Source organism: Calidris pugnax, unplaced genomic scaffold, assembly GCF_001431845.1.
Source record: "Calidris pugnax isolate Ruff unplaced genomic scaffold, ASM143184v1 scaffold294, whole genome shotgun sequence".
Lineage (NCBI taxonomy): Eukaryota > Metazoa > Chordata > Aves > Charadriiformes > Scolopacidae > Calidris > Calidris pugnax.
In genome coordinates, this window is record NW_015094505.1 from 1,806,526 (window position 1) to 1,821,132 (window position 14,607).

Here is a 14,607-nt window from a genome sequence, read left to right on the forward strand (position 1 = left end):
GCCCCGAACTCACCCCCTCCGGGGCCGCCTTTGTCCGCCCCCCTGCCGGCCGCCCTCGCCGCAGGTAGCGTCGTCGCTATGGCTGCCGGGACGGCGGCGGACTGCTCCCTGCCCCTCCGCCCCCCGGCCGCGGCCAGCGCCATACGTCACCGGGCCCCGCCCCTCGCCGCCGCCACAGCCCGCCGCCATGTTGGCCCGGGCCGGCCGTGAGGAGCGGTGGGGGGGATGCCGCTGCCGTTGGAGCTCCGTTCTTCGGCGGCTGCCCCGCGGAGGCGGCACGGGGCCCTTCCGCCGCCGGCAGCTTCGGGGCCGGGCAGGGGGCAGCACCGGCGCCGCGTGGAGCGGGTGAGGTGCGCTGCCGGCCTGGGCCCCCGGGCGGAGAAGTGAGGGATTCTGCGCCCGGCCCGCCCTCTGCTCCTACAGGAATTTGGTTTTTTAAGAGTAATTAACCTTAACTAATAGTTTCTGAGGCATAAGCCCTTACCGAAAGGGTTGGTGGGCCCGCTCATTGCAATTGACCTTGGGACGGCGGTGTCAGGGCTCGCAGGCCCCAGGCCTGGACGCGGGTTCCCTTCAGGATCCCTTGTCTCCTCTGGGGCTCCGCGGGCAGCGGGCGGGCCGGGACCCGGCAGACCCCCGGCAGCACGGGATGGCGGGCACCCCTGCTCTGAGTGCGGGGGGAAACTGGTAACGGGTACAACCCACTGTCCCGACCACCTCATCACTCAGTAGCATAGTTTCAATGGCTCATGTTTCTCTTGCTCTTATCTTTGTTCTATATTTCCCTTATTTACTTCATGTGTTTTCATTAAAGTAGTCTACTTGTGGACTTCAACTCATTTATTGCGGTATCTGCTATCTGTCCAGAGGGCTGGAGCCCCTCTGCTGTGAGGACAGGCTGAGAGAGTTGGGGGGTTCAGCCTGGAGAAGAGAAGGCTCCGGGGAGACCATGGAGCCCCTTCCAGTCCCTCAAGGGGCTCCAGGAGAGATGGGGAGGGACTCTGGATCAGGGAGGGGAGTCATGGGAGGAGGGGGAAGGGTTTTAAACTGAAAGAGGGGAGATTAAGGTGAGATACTAGGAAGAAATTCCTTGCTGTGAGGGTGGTGAGAGCCAGGTTGCCCCGAGAAGCTGTGGCTGCCCCATCCCTGGAGGGGTTCAAGGCCAGGTTGGAGGGGGCTTGGAGCAACCTGGTCTGGTGGGAGGTGTCCCTGCCCAGGGCAGGGGGTGGCACTGGATGGGCTTTAAGGTCTCTTCCAACCTGATCCATTCTGTTTGTCTGTTCTGATCATCTTTTTTTTCTTTTTTTTTTTTTTTTTTCTCCCTGACTTGGGCTTTTAAGCCCTGTATAATAAAAAAAACCCACAAACCTGCAGCAACAGAATCCCAATTTTAAAATAATTAACGCAGCAAAATATTTTTGTTGCAAGTCAGGTGAATAATTAAGATTTATATTAAGCCATCCAGTCAGCAGGATTGCAAAACTTTTATCCACCAGTGAAATGAACACACTTCTATGGTGAAATAAACACAACAGCCATTAGCCTTTCACAATAACATCATGAAACAATCCAGGACAGGAAGTAACATATTTTGTCTATTTAAAAATCATAGAAGACATTACATAAATTTAAAAAAAAATCCTTTTTTTTTTGTAACTTAGCCAAGATGCATGTGTTAACACCCATCTTTTTCCAAGTGCTTCCTTCTGCAGGTCTCATAGTTGCTAGTAGTTCATCAACAGTTTCAGTCTTACAGCCACAAATTACATCATTTTACAGATAAATTATTATATATAGAAATTATAACGTCAGAATTTCTGTAAAGGTATGCAGTGAAAACTGGTAAAATACTGGTTTTGTTTCTTGACAAGTGTAAATCAGCTCATTGAATTTAACACCTATGTTTATTTTTAAACTGGAATTTTTGTTTTTAAACAGATTATCAGCCTTCAGGGTACATTCAGAAAATGACTATGTTTTTACTGAGTATTAATCAAACATAGGGTGTTTCTGGTTGTGGAAACATGTCTCAGGAAAAGCAGCAGACATAAACATGCTTCAGAGAGATTCAAATTAATGATAAACAGAATGATCAAATTAGAAAAAAAACCCCATAATTTAAAATGGGTAGACTTAGAAGCACATTAATTAGCCGAGTTTAAAATTTCCATTTAATTCACAAAGAAAGTTCAGAATCTCTAAAAGCAGGTTTTAGGTTTCTCTTTTTAAGTTCCCCAGGATTCAACTTTGGTTTTTCTGTCACACGTTTAATAGTGTTTGCATCCCCCGGCCCCCTGTTGAAAATGGGAAATCGTGCTGGTCTCCTTCCTCTTCCACCCCCCTATCACTTGTTTTGGGGTTATCTTGTTATTTTAAAAGCCCTGTGCTCACTCCAAACTACTGTCTGCATCCCAGTAGGAGTCGGTGCAAACCCTCCATCCCCAATGACATTGCAATAATGTGCTTTTAAGGGAGATTCTGCCCCATCCCAGCTGTTATTAAAGGTGCCATCACTACGGAACCAGCACAAATATGGAGGGCTGGAGCCCCTCTGCTGTGAGGGGGGGCTGAGAGAGCTGGGGTTGTTCAGCCTGGAGAAGAGAAGGCTCCGGGGAGATCTTAGAGCCCCTTCCAATATCTGAAGGGGCTCCAGGAGAGCTGGGGAGGGACCCTGGATCAGGGAGTGCAGTGACAGGACAAGGGGGAACGGTTTTAAATTGGAAGAGGGGAGATTGAGATGAGACACCAGAAAGAAATTCCTTGCTGTGAGGGTGGTGAGAGCCTGGCTCAGGTTGCCCAGAGAAGCTGTGGCTGCCCCATCCCTGGAGGGGTTCAAGGGCAGGTTGGAGGGGGCTTGGAGCAACCTGGGCTGGTGGGAGGTGTCCCTGCCCAGGGCAGGGGGTGGCACTGGGTCTCTTCCAACTAAAACCATTCTATGAGTCTATGATTCTATGAAATATCATGGAGCTGCTTGATGGAGACTACTGCCATGTGTGGCAGTAACTTGAACTATCTCAGACCTGTGGGAAGTTCTCTCCTTCATCATTAGCTTATGGTTTCTTTAACTTTCTCTAGCTACTTGATTTTGCCCAAATAATGAATTACTTCTAGGATCAGAGGCACGTTGAGGTCGCAGGCCTTGTTATGATGCTGGTAGAGTGGGGAAATGGTGAGAGGAAAAAATGTGGATGAAGAAGTCAGAAATAACCGCTGCAGAGGAGCAGAGACATGACATGCAGTAGAGAATCTGCAACAAGTTTGTCAGGTTGCTTTAAGCGCGATCTGAGGTGTAAAAAAAAAAATTCTGTTCCTGTAGCTAATGTTTGGTCCCCTGGTTTTTACCTACTTGGGAAACCACTGCGAATTACCTAAAAGTGTTGGCTGCTCTTGTGTTACATAAAATATTGCCTCCTTGCAGCAGGAAACCTGAGCCGAACCTGCGGATAGGGAAGGCTCCTGAAGGACTCTGTCCTGGGTTTGATTGCTGTGGTGATTATCCCTCTGCTTAAATACTTCCTATGGGAGATTCTCAACTCCTTTAACGTGGAGAAGATTTTTTTAAGTTGCGGGAAATGCAGCATTACTCCTGTAATTTTCACACTTGCTTAGCAAAATAATTCCACTTTATCTGGCATGGCACAAGGACAGTGGGTAGTATTTGGAGACAGAGGGCACGGCGGTGGGGTTCTGTGCTTGCCATGTGACACTTGTGGGATGGTGGCACAGCTGGCTCAGACACTCCATGAGGGGTGCTGCCTCTAAGGAATTGTCAGTCTGAAGCAGTTACTCTAAATAAATCACTTTTTTTTTACAAAGTTTGATAGGAAAAGAACTTCTGTGCAGAGAGGAGAGAGCTAGACATTTTCTGTATCTGAGTCTTGCCTGGAGATGTTTGTGCCTGTGATTGGTAATAGTTCTTCAGGGAGTATTTTGTTTGTCTTGACGCATGACACAACATGGCAGATCCTCTTTGACTTTGAAGTAACTCGGGAAGTGGAATGACATATCTGCATTTCCATTCACGCCCATGTTGTGTTGTTTTCATCTTGTCTTTCTGCAGAAAATGATTTGAGTTTTCTTTCTAATTAATACTCTTTTAGTAAGTCTTCATAAAAGATCTCTTTTTTTTTTTTTTCATTTTAAAATCCTGCTTTCCAACTACACCTTTATCCAGCATACATGTTCTGACTTATAACAGAAGCAGGAATTGCTCAACATAAACTGTCTAGGCTCTTCTTGTAACTTTAATTCACCCGTAAAATTTTGGGTTTTTAACTTGCTTATGTGGCAGCTTTTCAGATTGCCACCCCCCGGCGGCAGCGGGCTGTATCCCCGTCCCGTGTCACCAGGGACTCCAATGCACTCGGGGGTATTTTTGTGTGCCAGAGGTTAGACTGTTTGTTTTTATGACTAATAATGTGGACCTTGGGAACCACATATCTAAGCACCGTTGAGGAAATATCTAGACCTCTGTTAAAGTGTAATCCCTTTTGGGACATGCCTCTACAGGAGAGCGAAGGCGGCTCGGAGCGCGCTCTGCCCGTGCTCCACGCTGGCTGGAGACAAGCCAGTTCCATCTTACAAGTCCTTGAGCTCCACTCTATCCGTGCTAATGGGTCCCTGAGAGGTGCCTGTGGTCACGGGGAGCCCAGCGTGGCAGAGAGATGTATGTGCTCCATAAACATAAAAAGATAAAATGATTTGGGGAAAATATAGCCTGAAGCATAGCTGTCTTTAAAATACTAAATGTAAACAGAGGCAGGTTTCATGTGTGCTCTTTTTTTGAGAACAAGGGCAGCGTAAGATCTGAGCAATGAGTCAGGTCCCTCTCAGGCCCTGGACGGAGTGAATTTTGCCCAAACTGTGCTTTCATGACGCTTCAGATGGGCATCGGGGTTGGTTTCCCTGTACTCGGGTGTCTTGTGGTTCTTCCCGACATATGCCCTGCTCCACAAAGCCGTATGAAAGAAGCCATAATTGAGTCTTAGACACCACAGTATTTATAATAATTTGGAAACATCAGAGAGTGCAAACGTTGAGAGTTTTATAGGCAGTCATCATCTTTATGAAGTGTAGGATCTATTTCGGCGGTGTCTGTAGGAGCCTGCTGAGACTCTGCATTGTCCCGCTGCAAGCCCAGCGTGGGCTCTGCTTCTCTCAAGAATGTGCGCATACATCTCTTAGAAATGAGCAGTTATGGTTGTTTCATTAGACCTCTAATAACATCTCTATTTCGTTTTCCTTCCAAAGATGTTTACTTCAGCACTGACACATATTTATAATGCCATCACGAAAGTAAGAGGCTATCCTGTCAGATTTACAGCTATTATAAAAGACTATGCTATCTGCGTACAGATGGACGGTCAGAGCCCCACAGACATTTCACCTGTTATTACTGCCTAAGGAAGCAATAAAAATTTAACATTTACCATTGGGAAACACCTGCAGAGATTAAATTAAAATTAGATTATATGCTTATCAGTTAAATGTTACAAAAGCAAACTCTTTAGACATTAACATAAAAATCATTGTTATCAAAATCTTATTAAAAGCTCCACTTGTTCCAATCCACCTCTGCTCCTCAAGCATTCAACGTGTGCACCTTAGAAAGTCTTTGTGCCAAGGAGAGGCAGGGCGGCCTCGCCGGTGGCTTTGCTGCCCGGTTAGCAAGTGCCCGCACCAAAATATAGGTTTCTCCTCAAAAGCTGGCCACAAGAGAAGCATGTCCTTCTCCCTCTTGTCCCGGCCCCTCTCCGAAGGGCTCTCCACCTTGCACCGCAGCATGGAGCTCTGCTGGGAGTCACTCTGGAAGCCACCCGTCCTGCCTGCTGAACTCCTTCCTTTACTACGGTCAGCAGGACAAAGACAAGGGGGTCCAAACAGGCGGGACCTGGGGGTCCAAAGAAGCTGCTGTTGCTGCTAAGCAGAAGGTCTCATCTTTAGTTCATGCAGCTCTTGGTTCCTTGCAAACGCTGCAGAACAGAGGGCTGGGAGGTAAGCAGGAGTTCAGCTCTGAGCTGGAAACGTGAAAACCTTCTGGATTTGGGCTTTGCTGCCACCGCTGACTGAGAAGTTTACAGCAAGGGTAATCAACCTGCGCAGGCTTGAAGACCATCAGCAACAGATCTTGCCTGTTCTTGATTCGCACACACAGTGGCGAGAGTGCACTTCTCCATCTGGCATTAATTACAGTGATCCCTTTGACTCAAGGTATGAGGAGTCACCTGCCTTGGACACACTTCGACCTGTGAATGGGAGGGTGCAACTCAGCAAGGGCCACATCCTCAATCACTTACACCCAGGCCCAGGCCAGAAAAAACTTGGATTGTGGAGACCCTGCTGAGTTTGGTGGATCCGGAGAGCGGGACACTAACGAGATTGAGATCATTGATGCTATGACTGTGAAATAACTTGAGCCATGCAGTTTACCAAAGGTCAAATTCAGAGGAGAGTTAGGGAGGATCAGGCCACAGTTTCAAAAATCTTTTTCCTGGAGACACATTCAATTTTGGAACCTCCAGGCCATTTTTTTCAAAGCCCATGCCCTCTCTTTTGTTGTGTTGGCAGGGACCATAGCTCTTAGTGAAGTAAATAAGAGGTGCGGGGTGGAACCCAACTTAAAAAACCCCAAGGACTTAGGTTTTGTCTAAAAATAGACAAAATAATGCATAGCCCAGTGAGGTGGGGGGCACTGAGCCAAAGCGTAGCCCAAGGTGAGCAGAGCAGAAACAGGTGGAGCTTGCTTTGCAGGGAAGGAAAAAATATCTACGCAACCCTGGCCCAACATTTGAAGTAAGAAGAGTTTGCTGGCCCAGCGGAATTTCACTGAAATAGGTCAGGGAGTGTTCAGACAAGTATATCCGGATCAGAGGGGTGGTAACCGATTGCCAGCCCCTGGGCAGCCCCGGGGCAGGGCTCTGCTGTCGACACGGCTGGGTTTGGGAGGAGGCAGACTCCTGGGCTCTGTCACAGCCTCAACACCTCTTGCTGTGGGCCTCCCTCTCCAGAGCAGCGGGCAAGCCGTTCGTTAGCATTTTTATAATGAGCATTTTTATTTCCTTTGAGGGGAGGCCATGGCTGGTCACTTCAGCAGAACCGGGTGCATCTGAACGCTGGCTGTGAGCCTGCATGCTCAAGTTTTATTTGGCCAAATGACAGTATTCCACTGGGAAAGGCCAGCTCACAGCTCTTGCTGGAGTTTCAGGCTCTGAGCAGGGGGAATTACCACGCTGGGGATTTAAGACTTCATTTTCCAAAAATGACGCACATTTCTCTATGTACATACCTATGTGCAAGATGTAGGGATTACTTAACTGTAGTCTGAATTTTCCATAGTCATTATGCTAAGTAATTCACTTCTGCTGCCACTAGAGGTATAACAGTCGCTTGAGCAAATACCAAAGGAAACATTTAGTTGGAAGCCTTGCCTATATTAATATTTCATTTTTCAAATAATGTTTTTGATCTGGGTTTTTTTGGAGGCCTCAGCCTACTTTGCCTATTCCTGTTGGGCAGTCTACAGCTGCCTGCTCCTGAGATGAAATGCCACTTTGTGATTAAAGGGTACAGAATTGAGTGCTCATTTAAACTGCATAAAAAAGCTAAATTATAGTATCAGCCCTTGTATCAATCATCTGTGACTGCCTCATGTGTGAGCTTGTGCCAGCACATTTGTAAGTCTCATTTCATGTCGTTTGTTGTTCTGGGGCAAATTTACATTTATTCTGAAATGCAAACATAACAAAATTTATTTAATTTCCTTTTTTTTTTTTTTGGTTTTTTTTTGGTGTGATGGCCACCTCTCAGATATAACCTCCCTTCTGAAACTCCTAAAAGCGTCGGTGGGACAGGGAGAGCAGTGCGAGCGCAGTGAAAAGGGGGGAGGGGGAGGCTTGGCTCAATGGTGGGGTTTTTTGGGGGGGAGGCAGAGTTTAGCTAAATTATGCTTACCTGCAACCCTGTTATCATAGAATTATAGAATCATCTAGGTTGGAAAAGACCCTTGGGATCATTGAGTCCAACCATCTACCCTACTCTACAAAGTTCTCCCCTCCACCATATCCCCCCACACCACATCTAAACGACTCTTGAACACATTCAGGGATGGTGACTCAACCACCTCCCTGGGCAGCCAGGGTCTGACCACTCTTTCTGTGAAGAATTGTTTTCTCATGTCCACTCTAAACCTACACTGTTGCAGCTTGAATCCATTCCCTCTTGTTCTATCACTAATTGCTTGTGAGAAGAGACCAGCACCAACCTCTTTACAGCGTCCTCTCAAGTAGTTGTAGAGAGTGATGAGGTCACCCCTCAGTCTCCTCTTCCTCAAACTAAACAGTCCCAGCTCCCTCAATCGTTCTTCGTATGATTTATTGTCCAGGCCCTTCACCAGCTTTGTTGCTCCTGTTGGAGCATAATCTGTCTGTTTAATGATTGTAACCTTTCTTTCAAAATTTTTTGACATGCTGTCCTGGTTTCAGTGACACAGGACTCATTTATCTTCTAATGCTTGGGAAAAATGCACTTTTAGTGTCTGAATTTGTGACAATATTTACTTTATAGACAGCTGTGGGCTGTGGGTTTCAAGGTCTCAGTATTTCTGAGCTCCCCAGGTGTGAGGATGAGGAGGAGCGAGACCCGGGCACTTGACCCAAGCTGTCAACGGGGTTATTTCATGCCATCAACATCATATTCAATGTCAATTAGAAAGTTTATGAGGAGTTCTCTCTCTCTCTCTCTCTCTCCCTCTATGGCCGGGATCCTGAGAACTCGTGGCGCTCGTAGGGTCCCACATTGGCTGGCCCTACTGGGAGCTTCCTGCTGATGGAATGGGCTGAGTATAATCCTTGTATATTTTATATTGGTATCCAGATCAATACCAGTTCTTTAATGTTAATTATCTAGTCTTACACTATTAAATCTTTTTATAGTTCAGCCCTTGGGTTTCCTTGTTTTCTCCCGATTCCCAGGTGGGGAGGGGTCATCGGGTGAGAGAGAACATTCAGGAAATAAAGGCATGATGGATAGATTGAAATGTCTGCTTTAATTTAGACTCTATTGCACTGTGATATGGTGTACACTGTATTTATAGGCACTATGCTCCATGTCACTGTACTGGGAATTTATTTTGAAGGAAGAATATTGAAACAAGATACTAGATGTTCTCAGAATCTTTGCTTTTCTCCTAAAATGATTTTTTCACAAAATTAACTGTTTTCTCCAAGCATTTAATTACAATAAAAGTGGGCTTTTGATGGGAAAGGTGTTTCCAGCACAGATCCACATGAAACTCCTGGCTTAGTTGTTCCTTCCCCCAATACAATGCTAACAGCACAGTTTGGTATAGACAACATAGATAATACCCTTTATTTATTCTTATTTTTTAGTTTCTTTGTGTTATTTGTAGTAATACTGATAAATTCACCCGAGTATTATTACACTCACAAGAAACTTTTGACTAGGAGAAAGAGTGTACAATAGGGATGCTTTGGGTTATATTAGGATAAAAGTCGATAAAGTAGTATTCAGCAAAATTATAGCAATGTGGGATAGAAATTGGATCCAGTGAATTTACTGAAAATGACAGCGCTGCTGTCTGACCTTACGTCTGCCCTGTGCTCAGTCATTAGCAGGACCGGGCCATTTATTTACGGCTTCCCTCTGTTGCACACCCAATTTTAGGCAGTAGGTTTGATAGTAGGAGTATTCACTGGAGCGGTTACCAATGGGCCATCTCCCCAAAATCAAGAAAATGGGTGGCAACTTTTATGCTTGGTCCACAATTTTGATAACTCTTCCCAATGATACAGCTTAGTGTCAGGTTGTCCTTTAGGGTTTTCAAGGCTACGGCAACAGTTACATAAAAAGGATGAATGACCAACAACAAAAGAGGAAGGCTGGGATCATAAAATCTGAAGACTGGAGCTGCCTGCGTTTACTGTTTCAGTAAGGCGGGCAGCAGCAGTCAGAGCTCATGGCTGTAAGTATGGAAATGGAGGTTCTGCTCTCATTTCTGCCTTATATTCCCTTACAGCCCTGTGTAAGTCATTTAAGACCAGACTACAAATGTCACCTAATTTAAATTAAAAAGGCAGAAAGTGTAAATTAAAAAAAAAAATAAAAATCAGATTTGTGCCCAATAGTCAAAATTAGCCTTATTGGTGAAGAAAAGCAGGCACACAGCAGCCACAGTGATTCTCGGTGACAAAAATGCCTTTGGCTCCTACTGATCAGACTGCGATTTCTCCCTCAGTGACTGAGGGTAAAACACGCCATGCGAAGCGGGTTGGCTTGAGTTAGTTTATACGACTATTAACAGTTAGTATTAGGGATTAGTATTTGACACTAAGGCAAGTAGACGAGTAATAGGGAAGTGTCACCATTTCTCAGTCTCACTGGGTGTTCACGCCCCCCTCTTTAGTTTTTGCTGGGATAGAAAAGCCTTGACTTTCACACGAAGTAATAGTTTAATTATCATTAGAGCTGCATGAGATGCCCATGACTATGGTTGGGCAGAAGGGTTTCTCTCTGTTATGATCCTAAACCACATCCAGGATCTTCCAGAGACCTTCTTATGGTTGGACTCGGTGATCTCAGAGGTCCTTTCCAACCATGACAACTCTGTGATTCTGTGATTCTTCCAATCTGTTGATACTTGGATTTAACTGGACCATGAGAAACCCAGGACAGATGCTGCACTTCTTTCCTTGCTCTGAAGGACTTTGGGGTGGCCATCTGGGATGGCTTAAGGCACTGGATAAAATTCTGGTCCCCTTGAGGGAGTAGCAAATAGCCCTTAGACATCGAGGCCAGAAATTCATATTTTCTTCACTAAGTTCTCTAAAGATTGATGTGTTTGTCCCCCCCACCCAAGATTCCAAAGGGAAGGGAATCTGTAGGGGAAGCAGCAGGTTGGCCTCGATGCCACTCCAGCCTATCGAGTTTTTGCTCAGTGGCTGTGTTTGAGGCCTGCCTGCTTCTGATCTTAACCGTTCTTTGAGTATTTTCAGAACTAACAGTGCGGAGTAGTGGCATCGGTAAATTTGTGGGGTGAAAACCATAAGTAGTTTGTGAAACTATAAGCAGTTTGCTTATAGTCTTACTGACCTTGGCAGCAATAAACAATACTCTTTTCAAAGGGAGGACTGAGTTTCTCTGTATGTTTGTCGTGCTGGCTCTTGGGTCAGGATTTTTTCCACTATTGTCTGTTAAAAGTTGTTTTATGGCCTGCGTGACACAGTGACTGATGTCCTCTGATGTCTTTTGGAAATGCGACAGAAGCCGTTTCCAGCCCTTGTCACAGGAAATTTGCATGTTCCTGTGAATAAAAATTCAGGTGAAGGCAGGGTGTGTGGGAAGACCTGGTAGTGACAGAATCGTTCCTGGCTGCTTTCTTGGTTGGAGAACAGTGGCAAAGTGAGGCGTTTTACCAAGTTTGTTTAGATCCTCCCAAGTGGATTTTGTCAGGAGGCAGGACATGCCAGCTGCCTTACTGAGTTATGTGTATGTTCTGTACCCCTGTAAAACTAATCATGAGGCTACAACGAGAAAATAAATCTCAAGAGGAAGGAACAGTTAGCAAAACCCTAAAGTCTGCTGTCTGCAGAGCCCCTTTTCTTAGATGGGCTTGCTTTATTTTAATGACATTAGGGAAAAACTCCATGGTGAGATAGAAGGCATAGTGTAGACGTGGCCTAGGAAATCAGATAGTGCTCTTTTGCCTATCTGCTGGGAAAAGGAGCAGCTGAGTATAACGCTCGCACACAGGCAGCTTTGTAGAGCATTTCAAGAAAAGCTTTGAAAAAGATAAGATTCTCATTTTGTACATTGACAAAGAGTTGCACTGGCGGCAGGAGCTTCCATCTTACACTTACAGCAAGTAGAGCAGTTTACCCTGCGCTTTCATTGCCTTCCCTGTCTGCCACATGGCTGGGTCGGGGTAGCCAGGGGTGCCGGGGACGTGCTGGGCCTGGATCCTGGAGGAAAAAGGTCCATGGGACAGCAAGAAAAATATTACAGTTGTATCTGGTATGCAGCAAGGCTTTACGTTTGAGTTTCCTTGCCTTCTGAGCTCTCCACCTAGCCCATATATGACCAGAGGCTTCCAAACATGGCCATGGAATGGTTGCAGGGGTAATTGGCTGGCAGCCTGTATTTAATTAGCCAGGAATGCCCCGGCAGTGGCTGCATTCCCCATGGGAGCCGCAGCCTAGGTAGCCACAGGTGCCTCCTTCTCTCTGCAGGCCCAGGGACTGCCCTTGGCACAGGGGAGCTGCGGCCGCAGCGTGTGGAATATTGCGGTTTGGATACTGCTGTCACAACAGAAGTCTTCCTATTTTCTGTTTGTTGCTCTGCCGGTGATGCCCGGGAGGATCCTTGGATTCAGGGCCCTGCTGCCCTCTTAGTCTCGTTACAGATAAATCCCTGCTTGTCAAAACCTTGGTGGATTCATGGTTTTTTTTATGCCTCTGTTGGATTAACCATTTCAGGACACTGAACTGGCATCAGCTGCTGATCTTAACGACTTCAGCTGGAGTTTCAGGTGATTGATACCCCTGGGAATCACTGGTTTCAGGTGACTGATACCCCAAAGTGCACCAGGCTGGGTTGCCTAGAGCTGAAATACCCACAGTCAGAGCCCCTTAACTGAATGGCTACGTTTCACCCAAATTCTCTTGAGAATGCTGAGGCTGATTTTTCCTTTGTTGCTGTGTGTTGTGCCTGGATGCACTGAGATGTAATATAATGTTATTAATTATTTTTTTTAAGTAGTCTGTGAAAGAATGTCGCTGGTACTATTTTCTAAATCAAAAAAAGTTAATTTTGTGGTTATTTTAGTTTTATCAGATGACTGTGGTTGCCTAGGACATGATTCAGGTAAGCTCCTGTTATTTGTACCAAAGGGTAATTTATGGTTTCAGTTTATTAATTTATGCATTTTGTGTAATTGTGGCTCTTCCTAAAGAACAACAGGAACCTTGTTAAACCTGTGCTTCACTCTGTGCTTGTCTTCCTTCTGATTTAAACTTTTTTTTTTTTTCAGACTACTTTTCAAAGCCTTTTTTTTCCTTATTTGCTTCTGTTCTGCAGTTTTCACTTCTCTCCTGCCTGTGTTCCTCACCCTGTGTGAGCACCGAGGAGAGATGAGCAGCTGGGGAGGAGCAAAGGGGCTGTGAGCGCTTGGGAGGAAACCCCAGAGTGTTGGCACTGAGATACCAACCCTCAACGGGCCCAGTCCAGCGCCAGTGATACCCTCCCTGGGAGAACCACGTTGGCAGGGGTGCCAAACATCTTAAGACCCCCCTGTCTTGGTGCAGGTGTGCCATGTGCCTTATTTTTGATTTACTGTGCTCCAAAGCTGGCAATAAAAGTGCTGTGGAAACCTTGAGTCACGGGTAGCTTGTTGTAGATTTCCACCATGCTGGACCATAGAATCACAGAATGATATGGGGTTACAAAAGACCTCTGGAGATCATCTAGTCCAACCCCCTGCCAGAGCAGGTCCACCCAGAGCAGGTTGCACCAGGAACGTGTCAAGGGGGGTTTAGAATGTCTCCAGAGAAGGAGACTCCACCACCTCCCTGGGCAGCCTCTGCCAGGGCTCTGCCACCCTCACAGCAAAGTTTTCCCTCATGTTTAGATGGAACTTGTTCTATTCAAGTTTGTGCCCGTTCCCTCTTGTCCTGTCCCTGGGCACCACTGAAAAAAGACTGGCTCCATCCTCTTGACACCCACCCTTTGAGTATTTATAGGTGTTGATCAGATCCCCCCTCAGCCTTCTCTTCTCCAGACTAAACAGACCCAAGTCCCTCAGCCTTTCCTCATCAGAGACATGCTTCAGGCCCCTCATCATCTTTGTGGTCCTCTGCTGGACCCTCTCCAGCAGTTCCCTGTCCTTCTGGAACTGGGGAGCCCAGAACTGGCCCCAGTGCTCCAGATGGGGCCTCCCCAGGGCAGAGCAGAGGGGCAGGATGACCTCCCTCCACCTGCTGCTCACACTCTTCCTGATGCCCCCCAGGATGCCATTGGCCTTCTTGGCCACCAGGGCCCATTGCTGGCTCATGGGCATCCTGTTGTCCACCAGGACTCCCAGAGCTGCTCTCCAGCAGGTCAGCCCCAACCCGTCCTGGTGCAGGGGGTTATTCCACCCCAGGTGTAGCACCTACACTTGCCCTTGCCCATCACTAGGTTTTTGTGGTATCTCCCCTTGGATTTTCAATCCTGTTTCCTTTCTCTTCTGTGTGAGAAGTCTGTGCCCGGCACTGCTCACCCACCATGTCCTGCTCCCTCCTCTCTTTCCTGCCATGTTGCTGGGTGGTAAAAGGAGGGATCCCGACGTGTATGCTGTGAGGAACTGGGAGATGGCAGGTGGAAACTGGAAGAGATGGCAGGAGAGGGTATTGCTGCTGGGGGAGTAAGGGCCAAGCTGCCTGGCCTTGGCCGGGTGATGCTGTAGGGTGTGCGTTGTGCAGGGCTGGAGATTGTTGGGGTGATGAATGAGCGTGTTGTGACACAGGAAATCGCTGGCACAAACTCCCCGTTCAGTTGGATTTTCCTTGTGAACACAATGGGTTGAGCTAACTAGGGAATAATTGAACTTAGAAAATG

General features: G+C 46.8%; 1 protein-coding gene across 2 annotated transcripts in view; it reads right to left on the bottom strand.

The window, feature by feature from the left end:
• Window positions 1–130, bottom strand: part of MOSPD1 (motile sperm domain containing 1) — a 15,769-nt gene extending 15,639 nt beyond the window's left edge. For both annotated transcript variants that reach the window (XM_014963127.1, XM_014963125.1), the window contains exon 1: window positions 14–130. The gene's annotated coding sequence lies outside the window, so the exon portion shown is untranslated. The remainder of the gene's footprint in view (window positions 1–13) is intronic.
• Between the last annotated feature and the right edge of the window lie 14,477 nt (window positions 131–14,607).